A 16,939-nucleotide genomic window follows, 5' to 3' on the forward strand; every position below is an offset into this window, starting at 1 on the left:
ATATATAAACTCAGAATTCAGAGAAGTGTGTTTGTTTAACTGCTTCATTCTTTATTGTGTTTATTTCAGTGGTTCCCATGAATTATTCAGTATGTTTTAGGGTAGCCTAGAGAAAATGCATTCTTTTAAGAGGTTTATTTCTCAGATATTCTTTTAAGTGAGTTAGATGGCAACAAAGTTTTGGAATCCAGATCTATAAACACAAAATGGTTCTTTTTAAAACTCATTCAAGAATAAGCAATACTGTATTAATACAAAGAGACAATCAGAACTCTTGACCCAAGCTCTTTTTTTTTTTAATTGTCTCAGCAGAATTCTCTTTGTTCAAAGATTATTTTCATGTCTAAAACCAATTTCTACTGAGAGACAGAGGGAGGTCTGATGGGGATTACAATACAGCACAATTGCTTCAATTTTTGCTGAGAACTATATTGGCCAAAGAAAATCTATAGCAGTAAACAACCCATCTAAAAATGCATTGAAATTCACTTTGGTACATAGTCCATAATTTTATCTCCTTTGTCCAAGAGAAGAAAGATAACTCAAAATTTTCAGTATTACCCAACCATAGTAACAGTTATTTTGAAACAATAATTGAAAACGTAGTATAGAAAGGTCACGTTTTTTCATACACATCTTAATTTTGAAATTATTTCTCTTATAAATTATATCAAAATGTGATTTCATTATCTGCTAAGTATGTTCTGACACAAGATTTTGCTTATTAGTATCATGCATCTGAAATCCTGTCAAACTAAGTGGTTAGAGGTTAGAGAATTAGAAGCAATTATCTCTACGGATAGAAGTTATCATACATTCTCATTTTAGAGTTTGTTCCCCTAAATTGGAGCAAGATTCAATTTAAAATATATATATATATACACTAGTAAAGGTTCAGGTTATAGCTTCTTTTATTATCATTTTAATTCAGGTTGATTTACCAAGTTTGGGTTGCTTATCTTTTACTGTATCCAAAAATCCAAAGTTAAAAAGTTTCTCGGACAAATTACAAAACAGAGATTTGACATGGTGATTCACTCTTAAATATATCTGTCTTTGTGAACACAAAGATACGAAGACGTACGTCTACATTCTTCCCCTCTATTTACATATTTGTTTGTTTATAAGAATGGTACCTCTTAGAGATGCTTACCACAATTCTTCAGTGCAGATTCATTCTTTTACATTGAAGAACAGGAAAAATTATGCTCAGTGAGGAAAAAAAAATGAATAGACATTCATCACTGGCCTAAACCCAGAGGTTAAAGTGCTTCTAGACCATTCTTGTCTAAACGTTAATGCAAAGGGAAAGTCTTGCAAGGACAAAGTAATCCTTTGGCAAAAACAAGGATGAAATTTTGAACTTATGACTTGATTCTTCCAGAATGGAGATCCATGCATACTGATAGCACATGTACTCTGTTTATGAGCCACTTTGAGGGAGCAGTTTTACTCAGATTATATTTGCTTACTTAATATGGAAAGTACGAAGTCTGTTGAAACTGATACTTATCTCAGTTTTTTACTACTAGCAGTTATCTCAGAATTTCTTCAGAAGTATCTTATTTCCTGACATTGCTACCTATCTTTTGTTGCAACAATTTGAATATGAAATGTTCTGAATGAATATGCAAAACTAACATATCATCATATCAACCAAAGAAAAAAATATCGTGATTCAAGTTTTGATTAAACACACAGTGCTCAATAAACCTTATGCAAATAGCATTGTTATCAAATTAGTTAGGAAATTTTTATCAGGTAGCTATGATAAATATTAAGCCTTTTGGCTTTTAGAGCCAAATGTAAAAGGCTAGATTCCATGGTAGTCAGGTTAATTTCTCTGCTGTCATTATAATGCATGCAATCTTTATACATTAAGGTCACAGTTCTTAAATAAGATTTACAAGTTGAAAATGTCTTGTTATGAATTCATGAGCTGGAAATGTGCATCGTAAAATTTACCAGTCACACAGCTCAACATTTACAATGTTTGAATCTAAGAGTTATGAAGTTGTATGGCATTCTCAAGTAGATGTCACCTGACAACTTCATTTAACACTGATCTTTCTGTTTTAAAGCCACAGCTGCTGTGTCTTTTGAAAAGGTATCTTTTGGAGATGGAGAGCGGAAGAGACAAGATAGTGGGAGGTAAACATAAGTACAGCTCTATTATTATTATTAAAATTAAAAATCATTCTGAAGTCAAATTTCTCATTGTGACTTTAGTTTTTGTCTGCTTTTATATTTTTGCTTTGTAGGTATATTTCAGAAATTCCAATCCCAAAACATTTAAAGTTAAAACATCATATGTGCTTTGATAATCACCCTGTGAAGCATTTGGATTTCTTAATTCATAGAACACAAAAATGAAGGCAAACTTGGAAAAAAAAACAGACCATTTTTTAAAAGAAATATATTTCTACTAGTAAAAGTAGCATAGAAAAATATATACTTCCATGCATGTATGAATTATGTAACAGCGTTTTTCTAGGACTTCATTCAGAGAAAAGCAGTTAATAGAGAAATGGTGCTTTTACTGACATAGGCAGAAACAATCTTAACATCTCTAGTGAACTCTAGTGAAAATATTGCTGGAGTTATGGTACATGAAATACTTAACAGAACATTTACTTTAAACCAAAACATACACACCTTCCCTTCAAACACATATAAATTCGTGACAGTACTTCAAGAATACTTAATCACTTCTACCACTACAGTTTTCCACATCCTTAATCAAAATACTTGTCAATTGCGGATTTTCATACTGGTTGTTCTTAAAGGAGATAAGTAAACCACTTTCTTTTTAGTGCTTCCTGATTGCTAATAACACTGGGCAAAATATTTCCATTTCACAAAGTCTCCAATACAGCAAAGAAATAAATTTTCTCATTCTTCACATTAAAGCTCAATAAATTGATGGACAGATTTTTTAAGTTATTATTTTCGAGAAAAAAAATTGCTGTTTTCTTTTTTCATCTTTTCTTCTACTCAGTGAAACATTTACCTATTTTTAACACTGTTTTACAGATTCAGATTTTGTAATATAAGTACAGTTATCAAGAAGAGGTCTTTTATAAAATGAAAATTTAATATGAATCTTGAAAAATATCTGTAAATTAATAAAAACCTTGTACAGAAATTTCAAAAATTTTATAGATTAAGCATGGAAGATTGACAAGCAAATAATGAAAAAAGTAGTTCTCAGAATACAGTGTATCTTTGCTACATGGCTCTTGAGGCCACATTAAAGTCATTAGTTTAACTTTCCACAGTGTCATTGTTCATAAAAGGTTTGGTCTATATCAGCCGTAATTGTCATCTTTATAAACTCTTAAAGCTCTTTTTTTTATAATATCTGAATTTCAGAGCTGAGCTTCAGAAAAATAGGTGGTTTCTAGGCTCCTTTCGCAGCTGCTAATTAACATACAACAGCAGGTATGTATTTCTAACTTGGTACCGTATCTTAATGGAGAAGGCATAAATAAATCATTCAGATAAAACTTTTCAGGTAAGAAAAGTAGAAGTGTGTTTCTTAGTATCAAATGCACTAAAGAACAAATAAAAAATACGATATTAATTTTTGAAGAATGCTCAATAAACAGAATGGATTTCTCTTTTTAATCACAAAATAGTCTAGAACCATTATGTTTGCATATTTAGGAAAAAATGTCCTGTTGGAAAGCAGACTAAGTTATATGGCACTCAATTTAAGAAAACTAAATCTAAAATCAATCCAATGAAACTTTTAAAAATTATTTTATTCCTTCAGAAATTCTACTTTTTTCTGAATTTCAAATATATTTCCTGCTCGTTCTGTCTTGTCTTCACATATGCACACTTCTCCAATATAACTTCTAAATTTGAGTTCTGAGTTACAAAATTTTGTTTGTATTAAACTTTGCTCGGACTTTGTTTAATTTCCTGTTACAAAGTTCACTCCTCATGTTTTCCTCCTCTTTAAGTTATTTCAAAGACACAATCTCTTTACCTGCTTCGTTAGGTTTTTCTGTTTGTTTGTTTTACAAAACATCCACCTGCCCCAGACATCTCTGAATTCCTTCACACCTTTCAACTTCTTTAGTATTATTATTCTTTGCTTTTCAGTCTAATGCCCCTTTCTGTTTTCAAAATGCAAGCATGTCTTTGTATCTCTCCTCTTTCACCATCAAGTCTTTAACTCTTCTTAGAATCGTAGATTCACTTGCATTGGAAGTGACCTCAAGGATCATCAGACAGGGTTGCCAGCCACTAGGCAAGTTCTAGATCAGATTGTCCAGGGCCCCATTCAACCTATCTTTGTACACCTCCAGGGATGGGGCATCTACAACCTCTCTGAGCAGCCCATTCCAGCACGTCATCACTCTCTCAGTAGAAAGTTTCCCCTTGACATCTAACCTAAATCTTTGTTCCTTTAGTTTAGAACCATTATCCCTTGTCCTATCACTATCTACCCATGTAAAACATTGATAAACACCCTTTAAATACTGAAGGGCCACAATTACGTTTCACTCCAGCTTTCTCTTTTCCAAGCTGAACAAGCCCAGTTCCTTCATCTTATCTTCATAGGAGAGGTGCTCCAGCCCTTGGATTATCTCTGTGGCCCTCCTCTGGATCTTCTCCAAAAGCTCTGTATCTTTTCTGTGTTGAGGGCCCCAAACGTGTACACTCAATATGGAATTTGAGCCTCAGCAAGTACCACTGCATTAAGACAGTTTTTAATGTAATCAAATTTTAGCTCATATACTGTAGATTAAAAAAACAAAAACAAAAACAAACAAACAAACAAAAAACATTTTAAAACATTATAGATGCTCTCACTTTACAACTGTTAAACATTTGACAGCATTTACCCAACCTGGTGAACCTGCCAATCTACCTTTGAACTCCAAGTTCTCTTCCCATACTTGCAAATTTTCATATATCTTGAAGAGGGCAATTTCCATTCTTATAAACTTCTAAGTAAATTCTTAGATAATGCTCAAGCCTGTTGACACCTACCTTCCCCATTAAAGTAATACCAGTTTGGGGACAAAGACTCTGCTGCACACAGGATGTCCCTACCTACTTCCTCGTTTGCTTACTCTTCATACTTTTTTTCCTTCTTCCTCTAAATCATCATATTAGTCCTACTCATCACTTAATCCAGACCCCTGCATGCTTTGTCATAAAACCCCCTGTGGTTTCAGACAAGTTTCACCTTCTCCTTCCACTGTTCTTATTGGTATCTTGTCTGCTTCCTTTCATGTTATATTTGTAAGCTTTATGGGAGAAAAATATGTTTGTATGTGTGTGTTTTTCTAGTGTCAAAATAGCATTATTCTGATCTATGTTTGGAGTTCCAAGCAATACAGAAATATAAATTGCAACATCTCACGTGAAATGCTATTCACTGAATGGGTGTCTGTTCAGGCAGCGTTCCACTATGTAAGGAAATTGTGCTCTCCCACAGTGCATTCTTCAGAAAAGAAAGGGATTGTTCTGAAAGTCGCAAACAAAAAAGCATTTGATCATGAACAGAACACTAAACAATTATTACAGAAATGATGATACAGGTGAATTTGAGGTACAAATAGTGTAAAACTCTCAGTTCTTTCAAACAACATTGTGAGGAGTAGTAACAGCCAGTATGTGATTTTTTTGTAAAAAGCTAAAAATATGTCTCTCTGCAAAGTAGATAGGTATAAAGGATCAAGAATTCTTCCCGTTTTATATATCCTAAGCTTACCTTTATTACTCACTCTTCAGTGTATGAATCTTTGGGTATTTAATACAGGATAATGTAAAGTGAAAGTTAAGCAGGCTTCAGAATAACACTATTGCTCATTCAAGAAACATTTTGTCTTTACAAGGAAATACAGTTGCCTAGGTACCTGTAAAACTAACCAGCCATTCGTGTAGTAAAATCCTACCAAACAGAATGACAACCACTGTTCCCGTAGAGCCACCATTCAGTTCAAGGAGAAGCTCTTACATGTTACAGTTTGTGCAACCATAAAACAGAGACCTACATCCTCATAATGCCTGTATACTTCCCTATCTTCCATCCCCAGGGTTCCCACATGCCACATGCCAAGTTCTTTCTCCAGATGCACATGGACCACTTGAAGCCATTAAGAGATAGAGACAGCTGCATATGATATAAACCCCTTAGCTAGCCCAATCCAATCGTTCTGCCCATTTTTGCTTTGGAGATTCTCTTTTTGCATGGTGTGTCCTACAAATTCACAAAATCATCTTTATTCATAGCTTCCAGAGCTTTCAATTGTCTTGACAAAGCTTCCTTGTACCTTCTCAACTCAGGAATTGCTTTGAACGTGACCCTTCCTTCAAATTCAAGTCTACAATTTCTGTCATAGTTTTCCTGTTCTAATATTTCTTCTCCATTCACAATACTTTTTTTGAAACATTTTTCTCAACATTTTGTGGAGGGCTCTCTTGTACACCTGTGCAGAGAGTGGCCACCTCATTCACATATACAGCTATACCTGTCATCTGGACTCAGATCATCTGTCTAGGATCTTGTTTCTGAATTTACATAAAGCAACCTTTCTGTAAAGGAATTCTTTTAAAAAGACTTCTAAAAATGCTTCTTATTTACATAAAGTAGAAGCAAAAAATTAAAGAAAAATCTGTGGTTCAACTGGGAAGTCTTGCAATGCTGATTTGACAGATTTGCCTCTGTCAGAAGAAGAAGCAGAGAAGAAAAAATTGCAGATTTTTCCACTGTTATTTTTAACATGAGTTTATGCTTACAATATCTTAAAAAAAAAAAAAAAATACAACTCCTGATTGACAAATTTTCACCTTTTAAGAAAAAAACAAACCACAGAATGTAGTGGTAAAAAAACACTGAGATATTGGATGAAGCCTAGTTACTAGAGTCTTCTCTGATACCTGCTGGATTATTTGGAACAGTCACAACAGCTACATTTCTACATATATTGTGTGATATGATACCTTGGAGCACACATAGAAGTACAGGTCAAGGACTCCTTTGTGTAATATTCACTAGTCTAAATTTCTACAATGGAAAATCAACACAGAATCAACACTCTTCTTGCTCTTGTAGCAGTCATTGTAGCCAAAGATGCAGTAAGGAAAGCTTACTTTTTCTAGAAATTTTTAAAAAGTGAACAAAACTATAATACTTGCTTTGATAGGGCAAGTAGAGGACAAATGCAATAATGTTTATTTTACAGCAAATGCAGTCACTCCCATAAATTACTGAAACACACTTTTAATAAGGAGATCAATAAAAGTGTCTCCTGTGCAGAGAAGCTAAGCAGCTGCTGAGCAGGAGCTTTGGCCCTTCAGTTTCAAAGCTGATGTACAGGGCTACAGAGCACACAGTCTCAGCACACCTAGTGGTGTTTGAGAGTGGGATGCCAATGCCAGAGCAAGCAAGCTCATTGTGGAACCTAAGGCTGTATGTCTGCACCATACAGCGTGGTGCCTGACTTAATTACTTCTGAAATGTGGGGCTTTATTACTTTAACTGTTTTGTTTAGTGGGCTCAGCTGCCTTAAAGGTGCTGTATTGTGTATCAGAGCTGGCTTCAGAGAGATGAATTTCATTATTACTTGCCCCAAACAAGAAAAAACTGCAATTGCATATAAACTTTAATTTATGGAATACCCTTTAATCATTTGAGTTCGAAGAAACCTTTAAATGTCATCTAGACCAACTCCTCTCCAATGCACAGGGACATTCGCAGCTAGATCAGGTTGCTCAGAGCCCTGTTCAGTCTTATCTTGAATGTTTCCAGGGACAGGGCATCCACCACCTCTCCGGGCATCCTGTGCCTGTGCTTCATCACCCTTATTTTTAAAAATTTCTTTTTATACAGACTAAATCTCCCCTCTTTTAGTTTGAGACAATTTCCTCTTGTATCGCAATAGACCCTGCACAGCAGTCACCTTCTCTTAGCCTCCCTTTAGATATTGAAAGGAAAGATATATGGACTTCTGGTCCTTGTAGCTATAAAATTAATATTCGTAGTTTGAAAACACTGATTTCTAATGATAATGCCCTATTTAGTTTTCCCATGTAAATGAAACAAACACAAACAAAAAAATCAGTACACTTCCTAACTCATTAAGTGAGACTGGGTTTCTTGTGTCCAAGCATAAAATGCACAGGTTTTTACCATCATTAGCTAAGAGTGAAATAACCTTGAGATTTTCACAAACTGTATGCAATGTAGAGTGACAATGTAATTAAAATGTTGTGATGTGTGATTTGTGATTTGTACAGATTGCACTGAGAGCTGTAACCAGATTAACTATATGACTTGCACACAGTGACTGCAATGAGTTATACCACTTTAAATAATTATGAGAATTAAGTTCTAACACAGGCTGTCTACAAAATATATTGGCTCTGACCAGATTAAGTATTGGAATTAATAGATTTACACTGACTATGCCCACAAAGTGAAAGTCCCTTGCAAGATAAAATGAAGAAATGTGAATGTACTGTACAGAGTAGAATGCAGCCATTGCTCAATCTCAGTGGAATGAACTGGCACACTGTACTGTATTTGAGTCTGTGTAAAATGGCATGACCACATCTGTTTAAACAATGGCTCTGTCATACTGCTTAAATATGATTTTGTACAGTTTAGTTTAATGTACAGGACAGCCCCATCAGCCAAATTTAAATCCCATGCATGATCCCGGTCCCACAGCAGGAGATCTGGAGAATAAAGTGATCATTGAGTAGCATTGCTAAGGACATTCTGCACTGGAGAATGTTAGCCCTTACCAGAATAGATGCTACAATTTTCCCCACTTACCCTGAAATCCAGGTACATTGTAGGCATGACATAAGAGTGAGACAATGGAATACTTCTTGGAGCACAAAAAATGCTAGACAAAATCAGCCTTAGATGAATTGTTCTGCAGGCTTCAAAGCAAGGCTCAAAAGTGAACTAAACTGCAATTTAGCTTCCTCTTGAGGAATTTATGCTGAATACATACAGTTTCCTCCCTGTGCTAATTCCACACAAGCAAGAGGGTTTTAAAAATCAGATATACATCCAGCATGAGTTTTGCTTGTCACCCTAAGTAAAGCTAATTTAGAAAATGACATTCAGATGGAAAGAAGGTGGCATGCAGGAAAGGGAAAAAGCATACAAGAACTTTGTGAAAATAAAAATTGACCTACAGATTATAATAAAATGAAAAGACACTAACTCCATTGTTTAATATCCCAGTTTATCCTGTCAATTTCATGAGAAAACAGGGAATGTTTTCTGGTTATGGAGTCTTCCATGAACCTGAAAGCAGTCCAGACCTACTCACACATCTACGTCAAAACTTGTGCTAGGCTAAGACTCACATGTTACAGCTGCCACCGTGAATATTTTCATTCACCATGGCAGTCCATTCAAACGAAATATGTCTACTCTGACATAGTATATGCTGTCTAGTCTCACACAACCTTTTTTGTTCCATTGAGGAAATTACATGTACACATACAAAATGGAAAATAAAATGAGTGAATCGATTATAGTAAAATAAGCATTTTGCTTCTTTCTTTGCTAATAGTGAGAGTATGACTGAAAGTGGGAGAAGAGGCTGATAAGTTGAAAGACAAGGAAATGATAGTGCTGATGATGGAGATTTTCTTTTTGTTATTTACAAAAAGAAATAAAGAAGTCTTGGCCTTGGCAACAACAACAAAAACAAAACAAAAACAGAAGAACAAAACAAAACCAAAAAAAAGCACAGAAAATTCAATATACTGCCAGATATGGAAGGTATGTGAAACTCTTTTAGCCTGTCTTTATCACCAATCTCACATATGGTGTAATAAAAAGCCTTAACGCAGATATAAATCACAGAAAGGCAAACTGTCAACTGTTATATTGTTAAGCTAAGCATAAGCCAAGGCAAAAGTGAATTATGCCTAGATATTTAGACTAAAGTCACAGAATAGTCTACATTAGAAAGAAGATGCTTTGAAATGAGGAGAAAAAAAAAAAAGTTAAATGAGTTTCGGGAGAATTTCTGAGCTGCATAAAAACTGAGGCTTCATGCAAAGTACTTCTTTTGATTACAACTTCATATACCTTAATAGTCAAGAAGTCTACAATTTACATGTTTATTCATCCCATGGAAATACCACATTTCTTCTTCAAGGTAGAACGTTTGAACCTTGACAACTTCTCCAGTAACTCTGCCTTGCTATTGCTTTGTTTCTTTATTCATGTACTATTCCTCCCCCCCCTCCTTTTCTTTTTATTTTTCCTCCTCTGGTATATCCATCTCATAAGCCATAACTTTAGTTCATCTTGATTAGGGAATTTTCTTTTCATTTACCTCTACTGATCAGCTCTTTATCATTGTTGTAAGATATAAGTGTTTAGTTATAGAAACAGAACTATGAAAACACTGTATTGAAGACTGCCATCTTTCCCTCATAAGAATATATCTGACCCAGTATGACTGCGTGTTGGGCAAAATTGGTAAGCGAAAAGGCTGAAGAAAAAGGTATACTCACAGCAAGCTTTTCTACATCATCAATACCTAGAAACATGAAAGACTACAAACTCCAATTACTCCAACTAATCTAATTTGGAAAGAGGAATAACCTTCTGGCAGCTGTGTCACAGCTTCTCGCTGTGTCTAAGGAGATGTCAATTTTGTTCCTAATATTCTCACAAACACCTAAGTCATTTTGTGTTCTCAATTTCTTATCTGTTAAGTGAAGATAATAACATTCATGATATTTTTTAGGCTTTTTAAATGATTAAATTATTGAAAGTTTGTGAGCTTTTAAAATTATGTGATGTCAAATAAACAGAATAAGCAATTTTCCAGTAGAAATTCCACCTCATGCAAGAAGAATCAAACCCACTAGTAATAACAACAAGGAACATCAAATGCAATCTTCTGAGGTCATAACTCAGTAATAAATAGTGCTGTTTGGTGGAACTTTGAATTGTACTTATATGTTCACTTCTTTTAATAGCTATTTGCTCCTTCCATTTCATTGACCTTGGCAAAGTGAGTTATTTCCTTTTGTAGTCAAAGACTACTTTCTGCAGTCAAACAGTCCAAGCAAGAAGAACCATAACATAAAACCTACCTTATAAACAGAAGAGGAAGCAGTCTCAGGACTTCACAAGACTGAAGCTGAAACTTAGCATTAAGTGCCTGTGAGTCTAGAGAAAGATTAAGATGAGAAAGGATAAGAACTCAGCCACATACTAGGCCAGGATCTAGAGGGCACAGATTTTTCAGACTTACTCAAAGGTGGTCAGATAAGAACACTAGCAAAACTCAAATCCATATCAGGAAACCAGTGCAAGGTAGATATAAAACAATTATCAAACCAAACTGGAATCATGTCCTATAGAAGAGATGGAAGCAAGAATAAGAAAAAGTGAAATGAAGAGCTATCTGGATAAGATGGAACTTAACAACTCTCACAAAGTTTTTACATCTACACTTTTTGGTGGCTAATGACAGCCTTGAGATGAATCTTAAGAAAGTTTCTCTGTGTTCACACTATTCTTATCGGTTCCGCGGAAAATTACTCAGTCCTAGCTACTGTAAATTGCATAGATATAAAACACGTGGAAGCTGAGAGAAGTAAAAGTCAAAAAGAAGTTTATCAGACCATAAATAAAAGTATTGCCTTGAAGACATCTTAGGATAAAAATTTTTCTTCCCATCCTACAGCTCACTAAGACTGGTCCATTTTTGCAAGATCAACTTCTCTGATTTTCAGTGTCATCACATTCATCTGGTGATGAATAAAAAACAAAACAGAACAAAACAAAGCAAAACAAAAACAAAAACAACAAAAAAAAAAACCTACCTATTTACCTGCTTCTAATAATGAGAAAGAGACTGTCTTCACCAACAAACATTTCCACACATTCCCCACACACTCCCTTGATAACTGAGAGAATGATATCTGAAACATTTTGGTGAAGTGGGATTAGCTTCTTTCGCTGCAGAATTATTAAAGTAGACACTAAGAATTATTCATAAGCATTCAAACAAAAGTTAAACAAATTAATAAGAAAGAAACTGAAAATTTGTACTAATTAGCAGTGGTAAGTTATTTGTGTGAAACAATAGAGATAAATGTCACATGGAAAAAGAGCAGCCTAAAGTTAAATAAAGCAGAGAAAAACAGACTAGTACTATCTGTGCTGCAAAATTGACTATATGTTGTTATTTTTTTATGTAGTTACCGAAAAGTAAAGTTATTTCTACTTTTTTCTATCTGAAAAAAAAAAAAAGAGAAAAAGGTTATACATATCTCTACAAACAGCTGGTTATAAATGATCCAATCACCTGAATGACTGGCAACAGTAAACCCATACTGTGGTAAGAAATTTGCACATTAATTGGAATCAGTAAGAGTGGATGTAAGAAAGTATGTGAAAAATACAATGTAAGAGTAAAAAGGAAAATAATTAAACTAAGACTACGGAAAAATATTTTTTAAAAAATATATAAAAAATTAAAAAATATTTTAAAATTCAAATAATTTTTCGTTTCTAATTGATGTCTGTGAGAAAACAGTTCCTAATTCAAATATAGTAGTATATTTACTTTGGAGATGTGAAGTAACCTTACAGGACCCACAAAAATGAGTTTCAATCTAGAGTTTCCACTGAGTGTACTCTCTGAATGATTCCTGCTTCAACTATTACATTGGCTTTACAAAAAAGAATTTGCTGATAGAATTCATCTATAAGGAAGGAAAATCAGTGGACTGAACAGTGGACCTGTTCAGCCCAGGTTGTTTCCTTTTGGCACCAGGTTGTTCTTATTCCTTCCTTTCAACTTTCAGTCCCTATAAAGAGAATAGAAACATATGAATCCTGAAAAACCTTTGGAAATAAAATTTTAGATTTTCTGGATTAAAACACCGAAGTATGTTGCAAAAAATTATAAATTTTCAAGAGGAATTTTTAAAGATATAAATGGACATTGCCCTCCTCTACACTACAAATTTACACATAAAAACTTTCTGTACTTTTGAGAAAGAGTTTAAATGTATACTCCACTTTCAAGATAGCAAAGAAATTATATACTAGAAGGTTAAGATAGGATAAGGATTTTGGTTTCCCACAGTGTAGAAGATGGTCCATGGCATTTTCTTAATGACAACCTAAAATTCCCTTTACCAAAAACTATCAACCAAGATTAATAATGGATTTTGATAGCCATGACAACAAAGTATGAAATGCAGGTAGCAATTTTAACAGTTTCTGTACTGTCTTAAATAGCACCGAATATTTTTATGCTCTAGATACCTTGGTAAATATTTAGACATTTCTTCCACATTGTCTGTACACATATAAAAATAGAGTTCAACCTTTTATAAACTTTTACTTAAGGCGTATAGAAAGACAACCAGCCTAAAAGGTTTGTTTTCCATAATTCCTCTTTAGGTTTGAGTACTTACACCTGCCAGAATATCTGTAAAGCAGATGGTCAAAAGCATCACTCATTAATTTTTGCATTAGAGACATAAAGGTGGTAAATTTGTGGATAATCTGCTTAATTATTTACCAAAGATCATTTATTAAGTGAAGGTAGGTGTTTATTTTAAAATTCTCAGCTTAGTATAACAGATTAACGATATACATTGCCTTCCATGTGTTCTAGTATATTACAGCATATCAAGACAGATGATAACTTTCACAACATAAATATCATGCTGCAGTTTAAACACAGCACAAGAACTAATACAAAAACATGGTGTTCATTTCTCTCCTGCCCCATCTGAAAAAGAGTGAGTGTGAAATAACAAGCACAGTTACTATCCTTCTTCCAACATTTAAGCATATCTGCTGATTGGCTGTTACACATCTATCATCTGTAGAGATGACTCATTTTTTACTGTTTATTTTCATCAATGGCTGCTGTGCACTGAGGCTATAGAATAATTATTTGTAAAGGCACCTTTCTCTCAAATGCATAAAACTCTTATTACAGTGTTCATGACTGTATCATCCAGTCTCTGAGTATCCAAGTCTAAAACTTAAATTGTGATTCAATAAAATCTGCCTTTATTAATGACGCACAGTATGGTCTTTCTGGCTCATATCTCATGTAAATGTCTCAGCTCCGTAAGGGCTCAATAATTTAATATTCTGGATATTATACATGGTTTTGGGTCAAAATACAAATTGATCACGTTTGAATACTAAATCAAGTTGACCTCAGTTCCAAACATGTTACTAGTTGTGCCTGCGTTTGAAATTACCTAGGAATATCTTTACATCAACATAAAGACTAAAGATAGAGAGATAGACCTGATTTTATAAGAAAATCTAATAAAGAATGCATTTTTTCTTCTATGCAATATCCTTTCTCTTGTGTGTGATAGACAGCAGCTGTCCACATGCACTGTGAGACTGCTGTATGTAGAAGCCACAATTTTCTACATCAGCAAAGGTATCATTTCAGTCTTGAGCCTAATGAAATAATAATCACTGGGACAACAGATATAATTGCTGCCTGCTATAACTGTGCTACTCCATTGGAGTGTATGATTCTATTTTGATTGTTCTTTTTCTTGCTTGGCAGATGGCAAATTGTCTTAATTATCCATTCACACTCTGAAACCTCTTTAACCTCAACCAGTTGTCTTCTTGAAGACCGTCAAGCAGAAAACATGTTTATCCAACTATATATTAGTACAAACTGCGTCGTTCTAATAATGTAGCACACAAAGCAATATATATCCTATCACTATAGCAACAGTAATGGCTGACTATATATAAAGGCAGTATTCTGAAAAGTTATATCCTGTTACATACTATGCTGACAAGAAAGGAAATTCAACCTTGCCAGACTATACTGTTTTCCTCCATTCTACACATTCTAAAATATTTCTACTTTCTTAACTAAATATGAGCTTTTCTCACTTTTTGCTCCCATAACAACAGCATTATGAACATCTACTTTTCCTCATTATATGAGGAGCACATTAAAGTTCACCACCAAGTCACCATTTCTTACCTTTGCACATCCTGAAAGGAAATCTTCAAATTTCACAACTCAGATTAATCAGCAAAACATTTTCAGTGAAAGCATTTCCTAATTCAAAGGACATTTTAATAAATCACTACCCAAGTTCTCTTTATTTTTCTCCTGCTCAGCACTGGTCAAAAATCCTACATTTCCACAAGCATGGGGACTTTTCTGGCAGAAAAGGAGAGGACTTAAGCAGACACACACAAACAAATAAAGAAACAAAAAAAATCTCACCTACCGGCAATATCTACTTAGAATTGAGTTATTAATGGTACAGGCCTCTGCAGGTGACTTTATTTGACACAACAGTAATTTAAACTTTGAGACCATTATATTGGGAAATGTGCAGTGAAAATTAATTCTACAGCTATTCAGAAGTTTTTCAGATGTGCAATCTCGTTTAATTCCAATGAAGACTTCTAAGACAGACCTCATTTGACTGCTCAAGTATAGCTCAGATATCTCCTGTGACAAATTCCACTGAAGTATCCATTTCTAAAACTCAACACTGAAGTCCATGTATTTCTTGGAAAGTTCTTGGAAAGTTCGTATAAATACAAGTTCTTGCTGACTTGTATTTATATGAACAACTGAAGCACAGAGACATTTAAATCAAATGTATTATGGAAAAAATAACTATAAGTAATTCCAAAGCCCTTAAGAATGACAGAGGAGAAACAACTACGTTTGCCTGGTTACAGAAAGAAAGAAAGAAAGTAAACAAATAAATAAATAAATAACAGAAACAAAAACAAAAGCCGAAAGAAGAAACTTGTATCAAGATCTGTCAGACTCTCTAAATCACCAGTATTTCAGGCAGGTTTCTGTATGCAGCTATCCATTTCTGTTTGACACTGATGAATAAAACCTAAGATGTTCTCCACAAGACTCCCACTGGTGTTTCCTCAAAACTGTGTTCTCAGGCCACTGTACTCCTGATGAAAGCTTCTTTCAGTGATGCAGCAGTGACAGATGGAGAGAAAGATAAAAATAAGGTCTATAGCATAAAACGGAAAAATAAAATGACACAACTATGTATCCTTATCATTTTCCAGTCGAAACAAATAAAACCATTGTGAATGATGTTATTTTACAAGTTTTTTAAGTTTAATTTATGTCACCCAAAATTTTCAAAATATCTTAAAAAGCAATAAAATGAATCCCTCTTACCTGTTTGTTTTTCTGACTTTTTTAAAAAAAGCTTTTGACATTTCTCTTCTACAAAAAAAAAAGTTTCCTATTTTATTCCTCTTTCAGATTGTCCAGAAATCATTTTTTCTTAGAGAATCAAGAGCTTGATGAACACAACATCATCATGTCTGCTTTTCCAATCTCCACTGCTTATCCATCAGTTTACTTGTATTTTCAGTTCAGTTTTCCCCATCTGTTCTCTGCTACTTTGTTATGTGATTTAGCCTTCGTAATTTGACCTTGGTTGTTTTAAGAATAGTAACATGGATAATCCAACCAAGTCTTCTTACATTATCCTTCCTCTTCTTCCTCTCTATCATTTGCCCTTGGTGAGTTATATCAAATAGCATACAGTCAAGAGTATGAAAGCTGATTTAGGCCCTCAGCCCATAAATGACCTCTAAGACTCTACTACCCACAGACAAGTTTTAATGGCTTGTAACAGAAACAGAAATAGGAAGAAAACTTCAAGCATAACTACTGGAATAGTTTCTCTGTGGAATTCATGGGTCCTAATGCAGTACAGGGTTAAGAAAAAGGAATACATAAATAAACAACAAAATAAAACAAAAAACACAATAAAAAATAATAGTCATGGTATACTCCACTCTTCCTTTGGTAGTGAAAAAAACAGCAATGAAATTAGGTTATACCAGTTTTCATTTTCCAAGTTACTTCCACTCAGTCACGGTCCCTTGCTTCTGGGCGTTTTTTTCTGTATGCACTTAATAAGA

Source organism: Tetrao urogallus, assembly GCF_951394365.1.
Source record: "Tetrao urogallus genome assembly, chromosome: 3".
Classification (NCBI taxonomy): Eukaryota; Metazoa; Chordata; class Aves; order Galliformes; family Phasianidae; genus Tetrao; species Tetrao urogallus.